The sequence below is a fragment of the Cryptomeria japonica genome, unplaced genomic scaffold, assembly GCF_030272615.1.
Source record: "Cryptomeria japonica unplaced genomic scaffold, Sugi_1.0 HiC_scaffold_33, whole genome shotgun sequence".
NCBI classification, from domain to species: domain Eukaryota; kingdom Viridiplantae; phylum Streptophyta; class Pinopsida; order Cupressales; family Cupressaceae; genus Cryptomeria; species Cryptomeria japonica.
In genome coordinates, this window is record NW_026728855.1 from 780,001 (window position 1) to 796,765 (window position 16,765).

Genomic DNA, 16,765 nt, shown 5'->3' on the forward strand with positions numbered 1-16,765 from the left:
GGAATCGGGATGCGAGGCGAGGGATGCGGCGGGAAGGCCCCGACGGCTAAACGGAAGAGGCTGCAGGGCCGCCTCGGAATGGTCCAAGCATCGGATGCGATTGGGACGACTACCAGTGCCAACCCCTTATCCCGCGATGCGTCCGATACACAGATAGTTCCAAGGCGGCCGAGGAGCCTCACCGCATATCAATCGGGGTGCGAGGCGAGGGATGGGGCGGGAAGGCCCCAACGGCTAGACGGAAGAGGCTTCAGGGCCACCTCGGAATGGTCCAAGCATCGGACGCGCTTGGGGCGACTGCCAGTGCCAACCCCTTATCCCGCGATGCGTCCGATACACAGATGGTTCCAAGGCGGCCGAGGAGCCTCACCGCATAGCAATCGGGGGTGCGAGGCGAGGGATGGGGCGGGAAGGCCCCAACGGCTAGACGGAAGAGGCTTCAGGGCCGCCTAGGAATGGTCCAAGCATCGGACACGCTTGGGGCGACTACCAGTGACAGCCCCCTATCCCGCGATGCGTCCGATACGAAGATGGTTCCAAGGCGGCCGAGGAGCCTCACCGCATAGCAATCGGGGTGCGAGGTGGGGGATGCGGCGAGATGGCCCCAACGGCTAGACGGAAGAGGCCACAGGGCCGCGTCGGAATAGTCCAAGCATCGGACGCGCTTGGGGCGACTACCAGTGACAACCCCTTATCCCGCGATGCGTCCGATACGAAGATAGTTCCAAGGCGGCCGAGGAGCCTCACCGCATAGCAATCGGGGTGCGAGGTGGGGGATGCGGCGAGATGGCCCCAACGGCTAGACGGAAGAGGCTGCAGGGCCGCCTCGGAATAGTCCAAGCATCGGACGCGCTTGGGGCCACTACCAGTGACAACCCCTTATCCCGCAATGCGTCCGATACGAAGATAGTTCCAAGGCGGCCGAAGAGCCTCACCGCATAGCAATCGGGGTGCGAGGTGGGGGATGCGGCGAGATGGCCCCAACGGCTAGACGGAAGAGGCCACAGGGCCGCCTCGGAATAGTCCAAGCATCGGACGCGCTTGGGGCGACTACCAGTGACAACCCCTTATCCCGCGATGCGTCCGATACGAAGATAGTTCCCAGGCGGCCGAGGAGCCTCACCGCATAGCAATCGGGGTGCGAGGCGAGGGATGCGGCGAGATGGCCCCAAAGGCTAGACGGAAGAGGCTGCAGGGCTGCCTCGGAATAGTCCAAGCATCGGACGCGCTTGGGGCGACTACCACTGCCAACCCCTTATCCCGCGATGCGTCCGATACACAGATAGTTCCGAGGCGGCCGAGGAGGTGGGGGATGCAGCGAGATGGCCCCAACGGCTAGACGGAAGAGGCTGCAGGGCCGCCTCGGAATGGTCCAAGCATCGGACGCGCTTGGGGCGACTACCAGTGACAACCCCTTATCCCGCGATGCGTCCGATACACAGATAGTTCCGAGGCGGCCAAGGAGCCTCACCGCATAGCAATCGTGGTGCGAGGTGGGGGATGCGGCGAGATGGCCCCAACGGCTAGACGGAAGAGGCTGCAGGGCCGCCTCGGAATGGTCCAAGCATCGGATGCGCTTGGGGCGACTACCACTGCCAACCCCTTATCCCGCGATGCGTCCGATACACAGATAGTTCCAAGGCGGCCGAGGAGCCTCACAGCATAGCAATCAGGGTGCGAGGCGAGGGATGCGGCGAGAAAGCCCCAACGGCTAGAGGGAAGAGGCTTCAGGTCCGCCTCGGAATGGTCCAAGCATCGGACGCGCTTGGGGCGACTACCAGTGACAACCCCTTATCCCGCGACGCGTCCGATACACAGATAGTTCCAAGGCGGCCGAGGAGCCTCACCGCATAGCAATCGGGGTGCGAGGCGAGGGATGCGGCGAGAAGGACCCAACGGCTACACGGAAGAGGCTTCGGGGCCGCCTCGGAATGGTCCAAGCATCGGACGCGCTTGGGGCGACTACCAGTGACAACCCCTTATCCCGCGACGCGTCCGATACACAGATAGTTCCAAGGCGGCCGAGGAGCCTCACCGCATAGCAATCGGGGTGCGAGGCGAGGGATGCGGCGAGAAGGACCCAACGGCTACACGGAAGAGGCTTCGGGGCCGCCTCGGAATGGTCCAAGCATCGGACGCGCTTGGGGCGACTACCAGTGACAACCCCTTATCCCGCGACGCGTCCGATACACAGATAGTTCCAAGGCGGCCGAGGAGCCTCACCGCATAGCAATCGGGGTGCGAGGCGAGGGATGCGGCGAGAAGGACCCAACGGCTAGACGGAAGAGGCTTCGGGTCCGCCTCGGAATGGTCCAAGCATCGGACGCGCTTGGGGCGACTACCAGTGACAACCCCTTATCCCGCGACGCGTCCGATACACAGATAGTTCCAAGGCGGCCGAGGAGCCTCACCGCATAGCAATCGGGGTGCGAGGCGAGGGATGCGGCGAGAAGGACCCAACGGCTAGACGGAAGAGGCTTCGGGTCCGCCTCGGAATGGTCCAAGCATCGGACGCGCTTGGGGCGACTACCAGTGACAACCCCTTATCCCGCGACGCGTCCGATACACAGATAGTTCCAAGGCGGCCGAGGAGCCTCACCGCATAGCAATCGGGGTGCGAGGCGAGGGATGCGGCGAGAAGGACCCAACGGCTAGACGGAAGAGGCTTCGGGTCCGCCTCGGAATGGTCCAAGCATCGGACGCGCTTGGGGCGACTACCAGTGACAACCCCTTATCCCGCGACGCGTCCGATACACAGATAGTTCCGAGGCGGCCGAGGAGCCTCACCGCATAGCAATCGGGGTGCGAGGCGAAGGATGCGGCGAGAAGGACCCAACGGCTAGACGGAAGAGGCTTCGGGTCCGCCTCGGAATGGTCTAAGCATCGGACGCGCTTGGGGCGACTACCAGTGACAACCCCTTATCCCGCGACGCGTCCGATACACAGATAGTTCCAAGGCGGCCGAGGAGCCTCACCGCATAGCAATCGGGGTGCGAGGCGAGGGATGCGGCGAGAAGGACCCAACGGCTAGACGGAAGAGGCTTCAGGGCCGCCTCGGAATGGTCCAAGCATCGAACGCGCTTGGGGCGACTACCAGTGACAACCCCTTATCCCGCGACGCGTCCGATACACAGATAGTTCCGAGGCGGCCGAGGAGCCTCACCGCATAGCAATCGGGGTGCGAGGCGAGGGATGCGGCGAGAAGGACCCAACGGCTAGACGGAAGAGGCTTCAGGGCCGCCTCGGAATGGTCCAAGCATCGGACGCGCTTGGGGCGACTACCAGTGACAACCCCTTATCCCGCGACGCGTCCGATACACAGATAGTTCCGAGGCGGCCGAGGAGCCTCACCGCATAGCAATCGGGGTGCGAGGCGAGGGATGCGGCGAGAAGGACCCAACGGCTAGACGGAAGAGGCTTCAGGGCCGCCTCGGAATGGTCCAAGCATCGGACGCGCTTGGGGCGACTACCAATGACAACCCCTTATCCCGCGACGCGTCCGATACACAGATAGTTCCGAGGCGGCCGAGGAGCCTCACCGCATAGCAATCGGGGTGCGAGGCGAGGGATGCGGCGAGAAGGACCCAACGGCTAGACGGAAGAGGCTTCAGGGCCGCCTCGGAATGGTCCAAGCATCGGACGCGCTTGGGGCGACTACCAGTGACAACCCCTTATCCCGCGACGCGTCCGATACACAGATAGTTCCGAGGCGGCCGAGGAGCCTCACCGCATAGCAATCGGGGTGCGAGGCGAGGGATGCGGCGAGAAGGACCCAACGGCTAGACGGAAGAGGCTTCAGGGCCGCCTCGGAATGGTCCAAGCATCGGACGCGCTTGGGGCGACTACCGTTGCCAACCCCTTATCCCGCGATGCGTCTGATACACAGATAGTTCCGAGGCGGCCGAGGAGCCTCACCGCATAGCAATCGGGTTGCGAGGCAGATTATTGGGAAGGGAACCCCCTGGGATGCGGCTCAAGCAGTGCCCAAAGGGACTGGAATGCGGAATCACATCGAGAGACCCAAATGCTATACGAGGGCTCAAATCGAATTATCGATTTGGCCACGACATGGACGCATCGGAACGACTACCTTTGCCGAACCACTCGCAATTGCATCCATACCGAAACCAATAGACATTTCCGTTAGAGCCCTCGCATAGCATTCGGGAATCTCGCATGCCCCTCTAAATCGACCAATGCTGGCGCTCAATGAAAATCCGAGCGCTACCACCGTTCGAGCGCCAGCATTGGTCGAGTTAGAGGGGCACGGGGGAGAATGCTCCAGTCAACACCTCCCCTATATAAGTTATTTGTCCGATTCTCGCACAACCGTAGTCTGCCTCGTCGAATCAAACAACGGTCCCAGATTCCGACTTCCGTTCCGTAGAGACCCAAAAGCTAGATGGAGGCTCGCAAGAAAGAGAGTCGGCGCATAGCAATCGGGTTTCTCGAACGTTTAGGGACCGAGCTCACTTGCGGATAGGGCAAAATCCGCCAAGCAACCCAAAAGCTAGACGGGGGCTCGAATCGAATCGCCTAGGCGGCCACAACAACGACGTGTTGGATCGACTACCAGTGCCAAACCATTCAGCAAGACTAGTCTGTGTCGAGGCCGGATAGAGATTCTCAGAGAGCGCCCGCATAGCATTTAGGAGACCTGCCGCGTCCCTCACACTCGACAAATGGTGGTGCACGTTTATAAATCCGAGCGATCCCAACCCTTTCAAGCACCAACATCGGTCGAGATAGAGGGGCACGGAGGGGGCTGCGTGAGACAACACAGTCCCCTATATAAGTTATTTGTCCGATTCTCACACATCCGAAGAATGGTCATCAAATCGGACAACAGCCCAAACTTCCGACTTCCGTCCCAGAAAGCCCAAGAGCTATCTAAAACGTTCATGGCCGGAACTCGATCGCGGCTATACCAGTCCGCCAAGCAACCCAAAAGCTAGACTGGAGCTCTAGTCGAATCACCTCTGTGGCCATTGCAAGGACGTGTTGGAGCGACTACCATTGCCGAACCATTCCGCAGGTCGAGTCCATACCAAGGCCGCATAGAGATTCACGATGAGCTCCTGCATAGCAATCAGGAGACTTGCCGTGTCCATCACAATCGATAAATCCTGGTGCAAGATTTTTGCATCCGAGCGCTCCAACCAGTCGAGCACCAGCATCAATCGACATAAACGGGCACGGGGGGAGGATGCTCGAGAACACTACCTCCCCTATATAAGTTATTTGTCCGATTCTCAAGCAGCCGAAGTCTGGTCATCGAATCGGGTCAAAGACCACAACTTCCGACTTTACCCACAATGCAAGTCATCGAATCGAACATCGGCCCCCGAGTCGGACTCCATGCGTATGTCAGGTCATCGGACCCAAATTCCGCCTTCCTGCGCATGGCGGGCCATCAATATCAACTCGGTCATCGGACCCAAACTCCGCCTTTTTGCGTATGGCACGCCTTCAAATCGGTCATCGGACCCAAATTCCGCCTTCCTGTGCATGGCGGGCCATCAACATCAACTCGGTCATCGGACCCAAATTCCGCCTTTCTGCGCATGGCACGCCATCAACTCGGTCATCGGACCCAAATTCCGCCTTCCTGCGCATGGCAGGTCATCGGACACAAATTCAGACCTCGCCAATATGCCTACGTATCGAATCGGTCATCGGACCCAACTTCCGACTTCATCCATACTGTAGGGTCTTTGAGGTTGGCGCGGTGCGCTCAACCCAGGGAGTCGACCCATCGAAGCATACACCTCCCCTATATAAGCTATTTGTCCGATTCCCACACCTGTGTAGTTTGCACCTCTGACCAGGACATCGACCCCAACTTCCGAACTCGACTGCAACGACGGCACCAGCGCCTTGGTGCGCACCTTGCGACGCACAGTCCCAACATTCGCCTTCCTGCACATGGCAGGTCATCGGACCCAAATTCCGACCTCGCGAGTATGCCTACATATCGAATCGGTCATCGGACCCAACTTCCGACTTCATCCATACCGTAGGGTCTTTGAGGTTGGCGCGGTGCGCTCAACCCGGGGAGTCGACCCAACGAAGCATACACCTCCCCTATATAAGCTATTTGTCCGATTCCCACACCTGTGTAGTTTGCACCTCCGATCAAGACATCGACCCCAACTTCCGAACTCGCCTCCAACGACCGAACCAGCGCCTTGGTGCGCACCTTGCAACGCACAGTGCCAACATTCGCCTTCCTGCACGTGGCAGGTCATCGGACCCAAATTCCGACCTCGCGAGTATGCCTACATATCGAATCGGTCATCGGACCCAACTTCCGACTTCATCCATACCGTAGGGTCTTTGAGGTTGGCGCGGTGCGCTCAACCCGGGGAGTCGACCCAACGAAGCATACACCTCCCCTATATAAGCTATTTGTCCGATTCCCACACCTGTGTAGCTTGCACCTCCGATCAGGACATCGACCCCAACTTCCGAACTCGACTAAAAAGACCGCACCAGCGCCTTGGTGTGCACCTTGCAACGCACAGTGTCAACATTCGCCTTCCTGCACATGGCAGGTCATCGGACCCAAATTCCGACCTCATGAGCATACCTACTAATCGAATTGGTCATCGGACCCAACTTCCGACTTCATCCATACCGTAGGGTCTTTGAGGTTGGCGCGGTGCGCTCAACCTGGGGAGTCGACCCATCGAAGCATACACCTCCCCTATATAAGCTATTTGTCCGATTCCGACACCTGTGTAGTTTGCACCTCCGCTCAGGACATCGACCCCAACTTCCGAACTCGCCTGCAACGACCGAACCAGCGCCTTGGTGCGCACCAAAAGTGCGCACTTTTGGAGGGCACTTTTGTGCGCTCCAAAGGTGCGCACTTTTGGAGGGCACTTTTCTGCGCTCCAAAGGTGCGCACTTTTGGAGGGCACTTTTTGGAGGGCACTTTTCTGCGCTCCAAAGGTGCGCACTTTTGGAGGGCACTTTTTGGAGGGCACTTTTCTGCGCTCCAAAGGTGCGCACTTTTGGAGGGCACTTTTTGGAGGGCACTTTTCTGCGCTCCAAAGGTGCGCACTTTTGGAGGGCACTTTTTGGAGGGCACTTTTCTGCGCTCCAAAGGTGCGCACTTTTGGAGGGCACTTTTTGGAGGGCACTTTTCTGCGCTCCAAAGGTGCGCACTTTTGGAGGGCACTTTTCTGCGCTCCAAAGGTGCGCACTTTTGGAGGGCACTTTTTGGAGGGCACTTTTCTGCGCTCCAAAGGTGCGCACTTTTGGAGGGCACTTTTTGGAGGGCACTTTTCTGCGCTCCAAAGGTGCGCACTTTTGGAGGGCACTTTTTGGAGGGCACTTTTCTGCGCTCCAAAGGTGCGCACTTTTGGAGGGCACTTTTTGGAGGGCACTTTTCTGCGCTCCAAAGGTGCGCACTTTTGGAGGGCACTTTTGTGCACTCCAAAGGTGCGCACTTTTGGAGGGCACTTTTCCTGTGCTCCAAAGGTGCACACCTAGGTGAGCACCTTCGACCACACCTTGTAGCACACCAAACTCTGACTTTCGACTTCATCCGCAATGCAGGGTCTTTGAGGTTGGCGCAATGCGCACAACCAGGGGAGTCGACCCATCAAACCCAACACCTCCCCTATATAAGCTATTTGTCTGATTCTCATACATGCGTAGCCTGCAGGAGCAATTAGGACATCGACCCCAACTTTCGGCTTCTAAACGAAAACAAGGTCTTTGAGGTTGGTGTAATGCGAACAACTAGGGGAGTCAACCCATCAAACCCAACACCTCCCCTATATAAGCTATTTGTCTGATTCTCATACATGTGTAGTCTACAGGAGCAATTAGGACATCGACCCCAACTTTTGACTTCTTAACGAAAACAAGGTCTTTGAGGTTGACGTAATGCGCACAACCAGGGGAGTCGACCCATCAAACCCAACACCTCCCCTATATAAGCTATTTGTCCGATTCTCATACATGTGTAGCCTGCAGGAGCCATTAGGACATTGACCCCAACTTTTGACTTCTTAACGAAAACAAGGTCTTTGAGGTTGGCGTAATGCGCACAACCAAGGGAGTTGACCCATCAAACCCAACACCTCCCCTATATAAGCTATTTGTCTGATTCTCATACATGTGTAGCCTGCAACAACGATTAGGACATCCACCCCAACTTCTGAATTCGTCTGCGTTGACCGCACCAAAGGTGCACGCCTTGGTGCTCACCAAAATCCGACTTCCGACTTCTTCTGCTATGCGGGGTCTTTGAGGTTGGCGCAGTGCGCACAACCAGGGGAGTCAACCCACCGAATGCAACACCTCCCCTATATAAGCTATTTGTCTGATTCTCATACATGCGTAGACTGCAGCAATGATTAGGACATCCACCCCAACTTTTGACTTCTTAAACAAGACAGGGTCTTTGAAGTTGGTGCAGTGCACACAACCAGGGGAGTCGACCCATCAAACGCAACACCTCCCCTATATAAAGCTATTTGTCCGATTCTCATACGTGTAGTCTGCAGCAGCGATTAGGACATCGACCCCAACTTCCGAATTCGTTTGCATTGACCGCACCAAAGGTGCACGCCTTGGTGTGCACCCTGGAGTGCACTTTGGTGCTCACCTCGGTGCACACTTTGGTGTGCACCTCGGTGTGCACCAAAGGTGCGCACCTTGGAGCGCACCAAAGGTGTACACTTTGGAGCGCACCACATAGGGTCTTTGAGAGGTTGGCGCAGTGCGCACACCAAGGTGGGTGTTGAGGTGCGTGCCGAGGTGGGTGGGTGCTAGGGTGCGCTCCATGGTGGGTGCCAGGGTGGGTGCGTGCTAGGGTGGATTCCAAAGAGGGTCATAGGGTGGGTGCCAAGGTGGGTTGGTGATATAGTGGGTTCAAAGGTGGGTACTAGGGTGGGTTCCAAGGTGGGTCACAAGTTGGGTGCCAGGATGCGTGGGTGTTAGGTTGGGTGCCAAGGTGGGCTCCTGCGTGGGTGGGTGCTAGGGTGGGTTTCAAGGTGGACGCGAGGGCGGGTGCCAAGGTGGGTAACAAGTTGGGTGTTAGGATGGGTGAGTGCTAGAGTGGGTGCCAAGGTGGGTGGGTGCTAAGGTGGATGCCAAGGTGGTTCACAGGGTGGGTGGGTTCTAGGGTGAGTTCCAAGGTGGGTCACAGGTTCAGTGCTAGGGTGGGTGTCAAGGCGGGTGTCGAGGTGCCTGGGTGCTAGGGTGTGGATGCCAATGTGGGTCATAGGGTGGGTACTAGGGTGGGCTGCAATGTGGGTGCCAAGGTGGGTAACATGCTCGGTGGGTTCTAAATTGGGTGCCAGGGTGGGTGTGCACCCACCTTGCCCGAGGTGGGTGCCAAGGTGCCAGTGTGGGTGGGTGCTAAGGTGGATGCCAAGGTGGGTGAGAAGGTGGGTGATAGGTTGAGTGGTAGGATGGGTGGGTGCCAAGATGGGTCACAGGGTGGGTGCAAGGGTGGGTAGGTGCTAGGGTTGGTGTCAGGGTGGGTGGGTGCTAGGTTGGGTTCCAAGGTGGGTGCGAGGGTGAGTGTCAAGGTGGGTCACAGGTTAGGTGCTAGGATGGGTGAGTGCTAGGGTGCAAAGGTGCCAGGGTGGGTGCTAGGATGGGTCGATGCTAGGGTGAGTGGCAAGGTGGGTCCACAAGTGTCAAGGTGGGTGCCGAGGTGGGTGCCAAGTCGGCGACTGCTATGGTGGATGCCAAGGTGGGTCACGGGGTGGGTGCCAAGTTGCTAGGTTGGGTTCCAAGGTGGGTGCCAACGTGGGTGCTAGGGTGCGTGGGTTAAAGGGTGTGTCACAACGTGGGTGCCAGGATGGGTGCGCACCCACACTGGCCAAGACGGGTGCGGGTGCAAGGTTGGGTTCCAAGCCCGGTCACAGGCTGGGTGCTAGGATGGGTGGGTGCCAAGGTGGGCACCAGGGTGGGTGCACCCACCCTGGCCAAGGTGGGTCACGGGGTGGGTCCTAGGGTGGGTAACGGGGTGGGTACTAAGGTGCGTGCCAAGGTGGGTCATAGGGTGGGTGCCAAGGTGGGCACCAGGGTGGGTGTGCACCAACCCTAGCCAGGGTAGGTCACGGGGTGGTTGTCGGGGTGGGCGTCAAGGAGCCAAGGTGGGTGGCAAGTAGCCAAGTTGCGTGCCAAGGTGGGTGTCGGGGTGGGTGCCAAGGATCCAAGGTGGGTGCCAAGGAACCAAGGTGGGTGTCTGGGTGGGTGCCGAGGTGGGAGCCAGGGTGGGTCCCAAGGTGAGTGCAAAGGTGGGTGCCAGGGTCAAGGTGAGTGCCAATGTGGGTTCCAAGGTGCCAGGGTCAGGGTGAGTGCCAATGTGGGTTCAAAGGTGCTAAGTTGGGTGCGAGGTTGGGTGCGAGGGTGGGTGGGTGCCAAGGTGTGCTAGGTGGAAGCCCGGGTGGGTCGGCATCCCATGGGTGTCGAGTTGGGTGCCTGATGGGTGCTTCTTGTCAAGTTTTAGTCGTCGGGACTCATTTCGAGCCTTAGAGGTCGTTTCTTGTCCGGTTGCCCTGTCTTCGACCTGGGAACCCAATTTTGGTCCTCGGGTCCCATTTTTTTTTGTCTCGCATCCCACTTTTGGCCTGTGGCCTTTTCGGGGTCGATTCTCGTTTTGGGCATCAGAGCATGTTTCTTCTCCTAAAACCCAATATTTGTTTATTAAGTCTCGGAACACATTTTTGTTCTCGTGGACCCATCATGGGTCTTGGAACGCATTTGTGGTCCTTGGGTCCCATTTTGCATCCCGAAACTTGTGTTTTGGTGCTTGATCCCTATTTTGGGTGCCCACCTTGCACCAAGTGCGCACCCGGGGCAAACCGAGCGCCTTGGTGCACCGGGGCAAGATCGAGCGTGCACCCGAGGCGCCCCGAACATGCACCAAGGTGCACTCGGCCCACATGTGAGCGCAGGTCGTTGCGCCCGAGGTGGTGTGTGGGCACCGCGTTGCAGACGGGACACTGCACGCACACGACGCCCCCTCCAGGTGCACGCACGTAGGCCGGGCCGGGTGCACACCCGACGCCCTAGCAAGGTGCGCGCACCCGGGCAGGGCTCACACTTGGCGAACGGGGCGCACTTCGCGAGGGAGGGTGTGCACCTCGACGGGGGTGGGTGGCCGGGGTGGATTCGCACGTGGGTCGCGGTTTGCTAAGTACACACTGCGACAAGCTCATAACGGGTGCGATCATACCAGCGTTAGTGCACCGGATCCCATCAGAACTCCGCAGTTAAGCGCGCTTGGGCCGGAGTAGTACTGGGATGGGTGACCTCCCGGGAAGTCCCGGTGTTGCACCCTTTTTTAGTTTTTCGCCGGGCGTCGCAATGCTATTTGAATAAACCTTTTGCCCGTTTGCGTTCTCGTCGGGGCCGGGCCGGGCCGGGGTGCGCTGCCCGCACTACCGCGCGCGCGGGGGGCGACACCGAGCGCGCACCCGAGGCGCCCCGAGCACACAGGCCACGGTGCAACCCGGGCGTTGTGCGCGCACCCCGGTGCGCCCGAGGTGCTGCGCGCGCACCCAGGTGAAATCGGTGTGCACCTCGGCCAGTGCGCGCTCGGTCGAGTCGCGCACGTTGGCCAAGGTGCACGGTGATGTTTCTTACTCTAAGGTTCCGCACCAGACGCCCGGGACAGGTGAGCGAAGCTGGGCGGGGCCGGGTGCGCGGCCGGGGCAGGTGCACGCAGCTGGAGAGAGCTTTGGAGCACACTTCGGAGCGCACCAATGATGCGCTCCATTCAAAAGTTTCCTGAAAAGGCAAAAAAAGTTGAGATTATAGAATTTCCCACTTGAGAGATTGTAAAAAAAAAAAATTTAAAATGAAGGAAACGCGGGTGCCAAGGTGTGCGCAGCCCAGCCAAGGTGTGCGCACCAAGGCGCCCACCCTGGCGAAGGTGCACGCAAGGTGCGCACCCGAGGCAAACCGGACAATTAACCCAACTTTCGACTTCGCGCGCACCTTGGAGCGCACTTCGGAGCGCTCCTTGGTGCGCACCAATCTTGGGCACCTCGGAGTGCACCATGGCGCCCACCAAGGTGCGCACCCGGGGCAAACCGAGCTCCGACTTCGTGCGCACCTTGGAGCGCACGAAAGGTGCGCACCATGGCGCCCACCAAGGTGCGCAGCCCAGCCAAGGCGTGCGCATCAAGGTGCGCACCCTGGCGAAGGTGCGCACCCGGGGCAAACCGAGCTCCGACTTCGTGCGCACCTTGGAGCGCACAAAAGGTGCGCAACCCAGCCAAGGTGTGCGCACCCCGGTCAAACCGAGCTCCGAATCGTGCGCACCAGAGGTGCACGCCATCGTGCGCACCTTGGAGCACACTTCGGAGCCCTCCTTGGTGCGCGCCGATGTTGCGCACCTCGGAGCGCACCCGGGGAAAACAATGCAATTAACCCGACTTTCGACTTCGTGGGCACCTCGGAGCGCTCTCGGGTTCGCACCTCGGAGCACACCGAGGTGCGCACCTTTGATGCGCTGCCTTCACCAATTTCCAGAAAAGGCAAGAAAACATTGAGAAGGTGTGCGCACCGAGGTGCCCACCCTGGCGAAGGTGCACGCGAGGTGCGCACCCGGGGCAAACCGGGCTCCGACTTCGTGCACGCCGCACCTTGGAGCACACTTCGGAGCGCTCCTTGGTGCGCACCAGGGCGCGCAACCCAGCCGAGGTGCCCACCCCGGCGAAGGTGCACGCGAGGTGCGCACCCGGGGCAAACCGGGCTCCGACTTCGTGCACGCCATGGTGCCCACCGCGGCGAAGGTGCACGCGAGGTGCGCACCCGGGGCAAACCGGGCTCCGACTTCGTGCACGCCGCACCTTGGAGCACACTTCGGAGCGCTCCTTGGTGCGCACCATGGTGCCCACCAGGGCGCGCAACCCCGCCGAAGGTGCACGCGAGGTGCGCACCCGGGGCAAACCGGGCTCCGACTTCGTGCACGCCGCACCTTGGAGCACACTTCGGAGCGCTCCTTGGTGCGCACCATGGTGCCCACCAGGGCGCGCAACCCCGCCGAAGGTGCACGCGAGGTGCGCACCCGGGGCAAACCGGGCTCCGACTTCGTGCACGCCATGGTGCGCACCGCGGCGAAGGTGCGCACCCGGGGCAAACCGGGCTCCGACTTCGTGCACGCCGCACCTTGGAGCACACTTCGGAGCGCTCCTTGGTGCGCACCAGGGCGCGCAACCCAGCCGAGGTGCCCACCCCGGCGAAGGTGCACGCGAGGTGCGTACCCGGGGCAAACCGGGCTCCGACTTCGTGCACGCCGCACCTTGGAGCACACTTCGGAGCGCTCCTTGGTGCGCACCATGGTGCCCACCAGGCCGCGCAACCCAGCCAAGGTGTGCGCACCAAGGTGCACGCGAGGTGCGCACCCGGGGCAAACCGGGGTCCGACTTCGTGCACGCCGCACCTTGGAGCACACATCGGGGCGCTCCCGGGTTCGCACCGGCGTTGCGCACCGTGGTGGGCACCTCGGAGCACACCAAGGTGGGCAGCGAGGTGCGCACCTTTGATGCGATGCCTTCACTAATTTCCATAAAAGGCAAAAAAAAAACGAGATTTTAAAATTTCCGTTTTGAAAGATAGTGAGAAAAAGGGAATGCTGGTGCCATCTTGAGCCCGCCCTGGTGCGCAGCCCAGCCAAGGTGTGCGCACCAAGGTGCCCACCCTGGCGAAGGTGCGCGCCCGGGCAATTAACCCAACTTCCAACTTCGCGCGCGCCAGGGTGGGAGCGCACCCAACAACCGGGCCTGGGAAGAGCCAATGCGAGAAACCCCACCAAACGCTCTGACAAAAAAAGAGGGGGCGCTCCAGTAACCCCGCTTCGGAGCGCACCCTGGGCAAACCCAGCCAAGGTGCCCACCCCGGCCAAGGTGCAGGCGAGGTGCGCACCCGGGGCAAACCGGGCTCCGACAACGTGCACGCCGCACCTTGGAGCACACTTCGTAGCGCTCCCGGGTGCGCACCTCAGAGCACACCAAGGTGGGCAGCGAGGTGCGCACCTTTGATGCGCTGCCTTCACTAATTTCCAGAAAAGGCAAAAAAAAAAGGAGATTTTAAAATTTCCGTTTTGAAAGATAGTGAAAAAAACGGAACGCGCGTGCCATCTTGAGCCCGCCCTGGTGCGCAGCCCAGGTAAGGTGCCCACCCTGGCAAAGGTGCGCACCCGGGCAATTAACCCTACTTCCGACTTCGTGCGCGCCAGGGTGGCAACCGGGCCTCGGAAGAGCCAATGCGAGAAACCCCACCAAACGCTCCGACAAAAAAAGAGGCGGCGCTCCAATAACCCCGCTTCGGAGCGCAGCCGGGGCAAACCCAGCCAAGGTGCCCACCCCGACGAAGGTGCACGCGAGGTGCGCGCCCGGGGCAAACCGGGCTCCGACAACGTGCACGCAGCACCTTGGAGCACACTTCGAAGCACTCCCGGGTGCCCACCGGCGTTGCGCACCGTGGTGGGCAGCGAGGTGCGCACCTTTGATGCGCTGCCTTCACTAATTTCCAGAAAAAGGCAAAAAAAAATGAGATTTTAAAATTTCCGTTTTGAAAGATAGTGAAAAAAAAGGAACGCGGGTGCCATCTTGAGCCCGCCCTGGTGCGCAGCCCAGGCAAGGCATGCGCACCAAGGTGCCCACCCGAGGTGCACACCCGGGGCAAACCGGGCTCCGACTTCGTGCAGGCCGCACCTTGGAGCACACTTCGGAGCGCTCCTTGGTGCGCACCATGGTGCCCACCAGGGCGCACCCGAGGCAAACCGGGGTCCGACTTCGTGCACGCCGCACCTTGGAGCACACATCGGAGCGCTCCCAGGTTCGCACCAGCGTTGCGCACCTTTGATGCGCTGCCTTCACTAATTTCCAGAAAAGGCAAAAAAAAACGATATTTTAAAATTTCCGTTCTGAAAGATAGTGAAAAAAACGGAACGCGGGTGCCATCTTGAGCCCTTCCTGATGCGCAGCCCAGGCAAGTTGTGCGCACCAAGGTGCCCACCCTGGCGGAGGTGCGCGCCCGGGGCAAACCGGGCTCCGACTTCGTGCACTGCATGGTGCCCACCAAGGCGCGCAACCCAGCCAAGGTGCCCACCGCAGCGAAGGTGCACGCGAGGTGCGCACCCGAGGTGCACACCCGGGGCAAACCGGGCTCCGACTTCGTGCACGCCGCACCTTGGAGCACACTTCAGAGCGCTCCTTGGTACGCACCAGGGCGCGCAACCCAGCCAAGGTGCTCACCCCGGCGAAGGTGCACGCGAGGTGCGCACCCGGGGCAAACCGGGCTCGGACTTCGTGCACGCCGCACCTTGGAGCACACATCGGAGCGCTCCCGGGTTCGCACCAGCATTGCGCACCTTTGATGCGCTGCCTTCACTAATTTCCAGAAAAGGCAAAAAAAAGAAAAAAATGAGATTTTAAAATTTCCGTTTTGAAAGATAGTGAAAAAAACGGAACGCGGGTGCCATCTTGAGCCCGCCCTGGTGTGCAGCCCAGGCAAGTTGTGCGCACCAAGGCACCCACCCTGGCCAAGGTGGGTCACGGGGTGGGTCCTAGGGTGGGTAACGGGGTGGGTACTAAGGTGCGTGCCAAGGTGGGTCATAGGGTGGGTGCCAAGGTGGGCACCAGGGTGGGTGTGCACCAACCCTAGCCAGGGTAGGTCACGGGGTGGTTGTCGGGGTGGGCGTCAAGGAGCCAAGGTGGGTGGCAAGTAGCCAAGTTGCGTGCCAAGGTGGGTGTCGGGGTGGGTGCCAAGGATCCAAGGTGGGTGCCAAGGAACCAAGGTGGGTGTCTGGGTGGGTGCCGAGGTGGGAGCCAGGGTGGGTCCCAAGGTGAGTGCAAAGGTGGGTGCCAGGGTCAAGGTGAGTGCCAATGTGGGTTCCAAGGTGCCAGGGTCAGGGTGAGTGCCAATGTGGGTTCAAAGGTGCTAAGTTGGGTGCGAGGTTGGGTGCGAGGGTGGGTGGGTGCCAAGGTGTGCTAGGTGGAAGCCCGGGTGGGTCGGCATCCCATGGGTGTCGAGTTGGGTGCCTGATGGGTGCTTCTTGTCAAGTTTTAGTCGTCGGGACTCATTTCGAGCCTTAGAGGTCGTTTCTTGTCCGGTTGCCCTGTCTTCGACCTGGGAACCCAATTTTGGTCCTCGGGTCCCATTTTTTTTTGTCTCGCATCCCACTTTTGGCCTGTGGCCTTTTCGGGGTCGATTCTCGTTTTGGGCATCAGAGCATGTTTCTTCTCCTAAAACCCAATATTTGTTTATTAAGTCTCGGAACACATTTTTGTTCTCGTGGACCCATCATGGGTCTTGGAACGCATTTGTGGTCCTTGGGTCCCATTTTGCATCCCGAAACTTGTGTTTTGGTGCTTGATCCCTATTTTGGGTGCCCACCTTGCACCAAGTGCGCACCCGGGGCAAACCGAGCGCCTTGGTGCACCGGGGCAAGATCGAGCGTGCACCCGAGGCGCCCCGAACATGCACCAAGGTGCACTCGGCCCACATGTGAGCGCAGGTCGTTGCGCCCGAGGTGGTGTGTGGGCACCGCGTTGCAGACGGGACACTGCACGCACACGACGCCCCCTCCAGGTGCACGCACGTAGGCCGGGCCGGGTGCACACCCGACGCCCTAGCAAGGTGCGCGCACCCGGGCAGGGCTCACACTTGGCGAACGGGGCGCACTTCGCGAGGGAGGGTGTGCACCTCGACGGGGGTGGGTGGCCGGGGTGGATTCGCACGTGGGTCGCGGTTTGCTAAGTACACACTGCGACAAGCTCATAAC

General features: G+C 60.0%; 1 non-coding gene across 1 annotated transcript; it reads left to right on the forward strand.

Annotated features, from left to right (window-relative positions):
• Nucleotides 1–11,192: 11,192 nt before the first annotated feature.
• Nucleotides 11,193–11,311, forward strand: LOC131861886 (5S ribosomal RNA). Its single transcript, XR_009360916.1, has one exon. It is a non-coding gene; the product is annotated as a 5S ribosomal RNA (ribosomal RNA).
• Nucleotides 11,312–16,765: the final 5,454 nt, after the last annotated feature.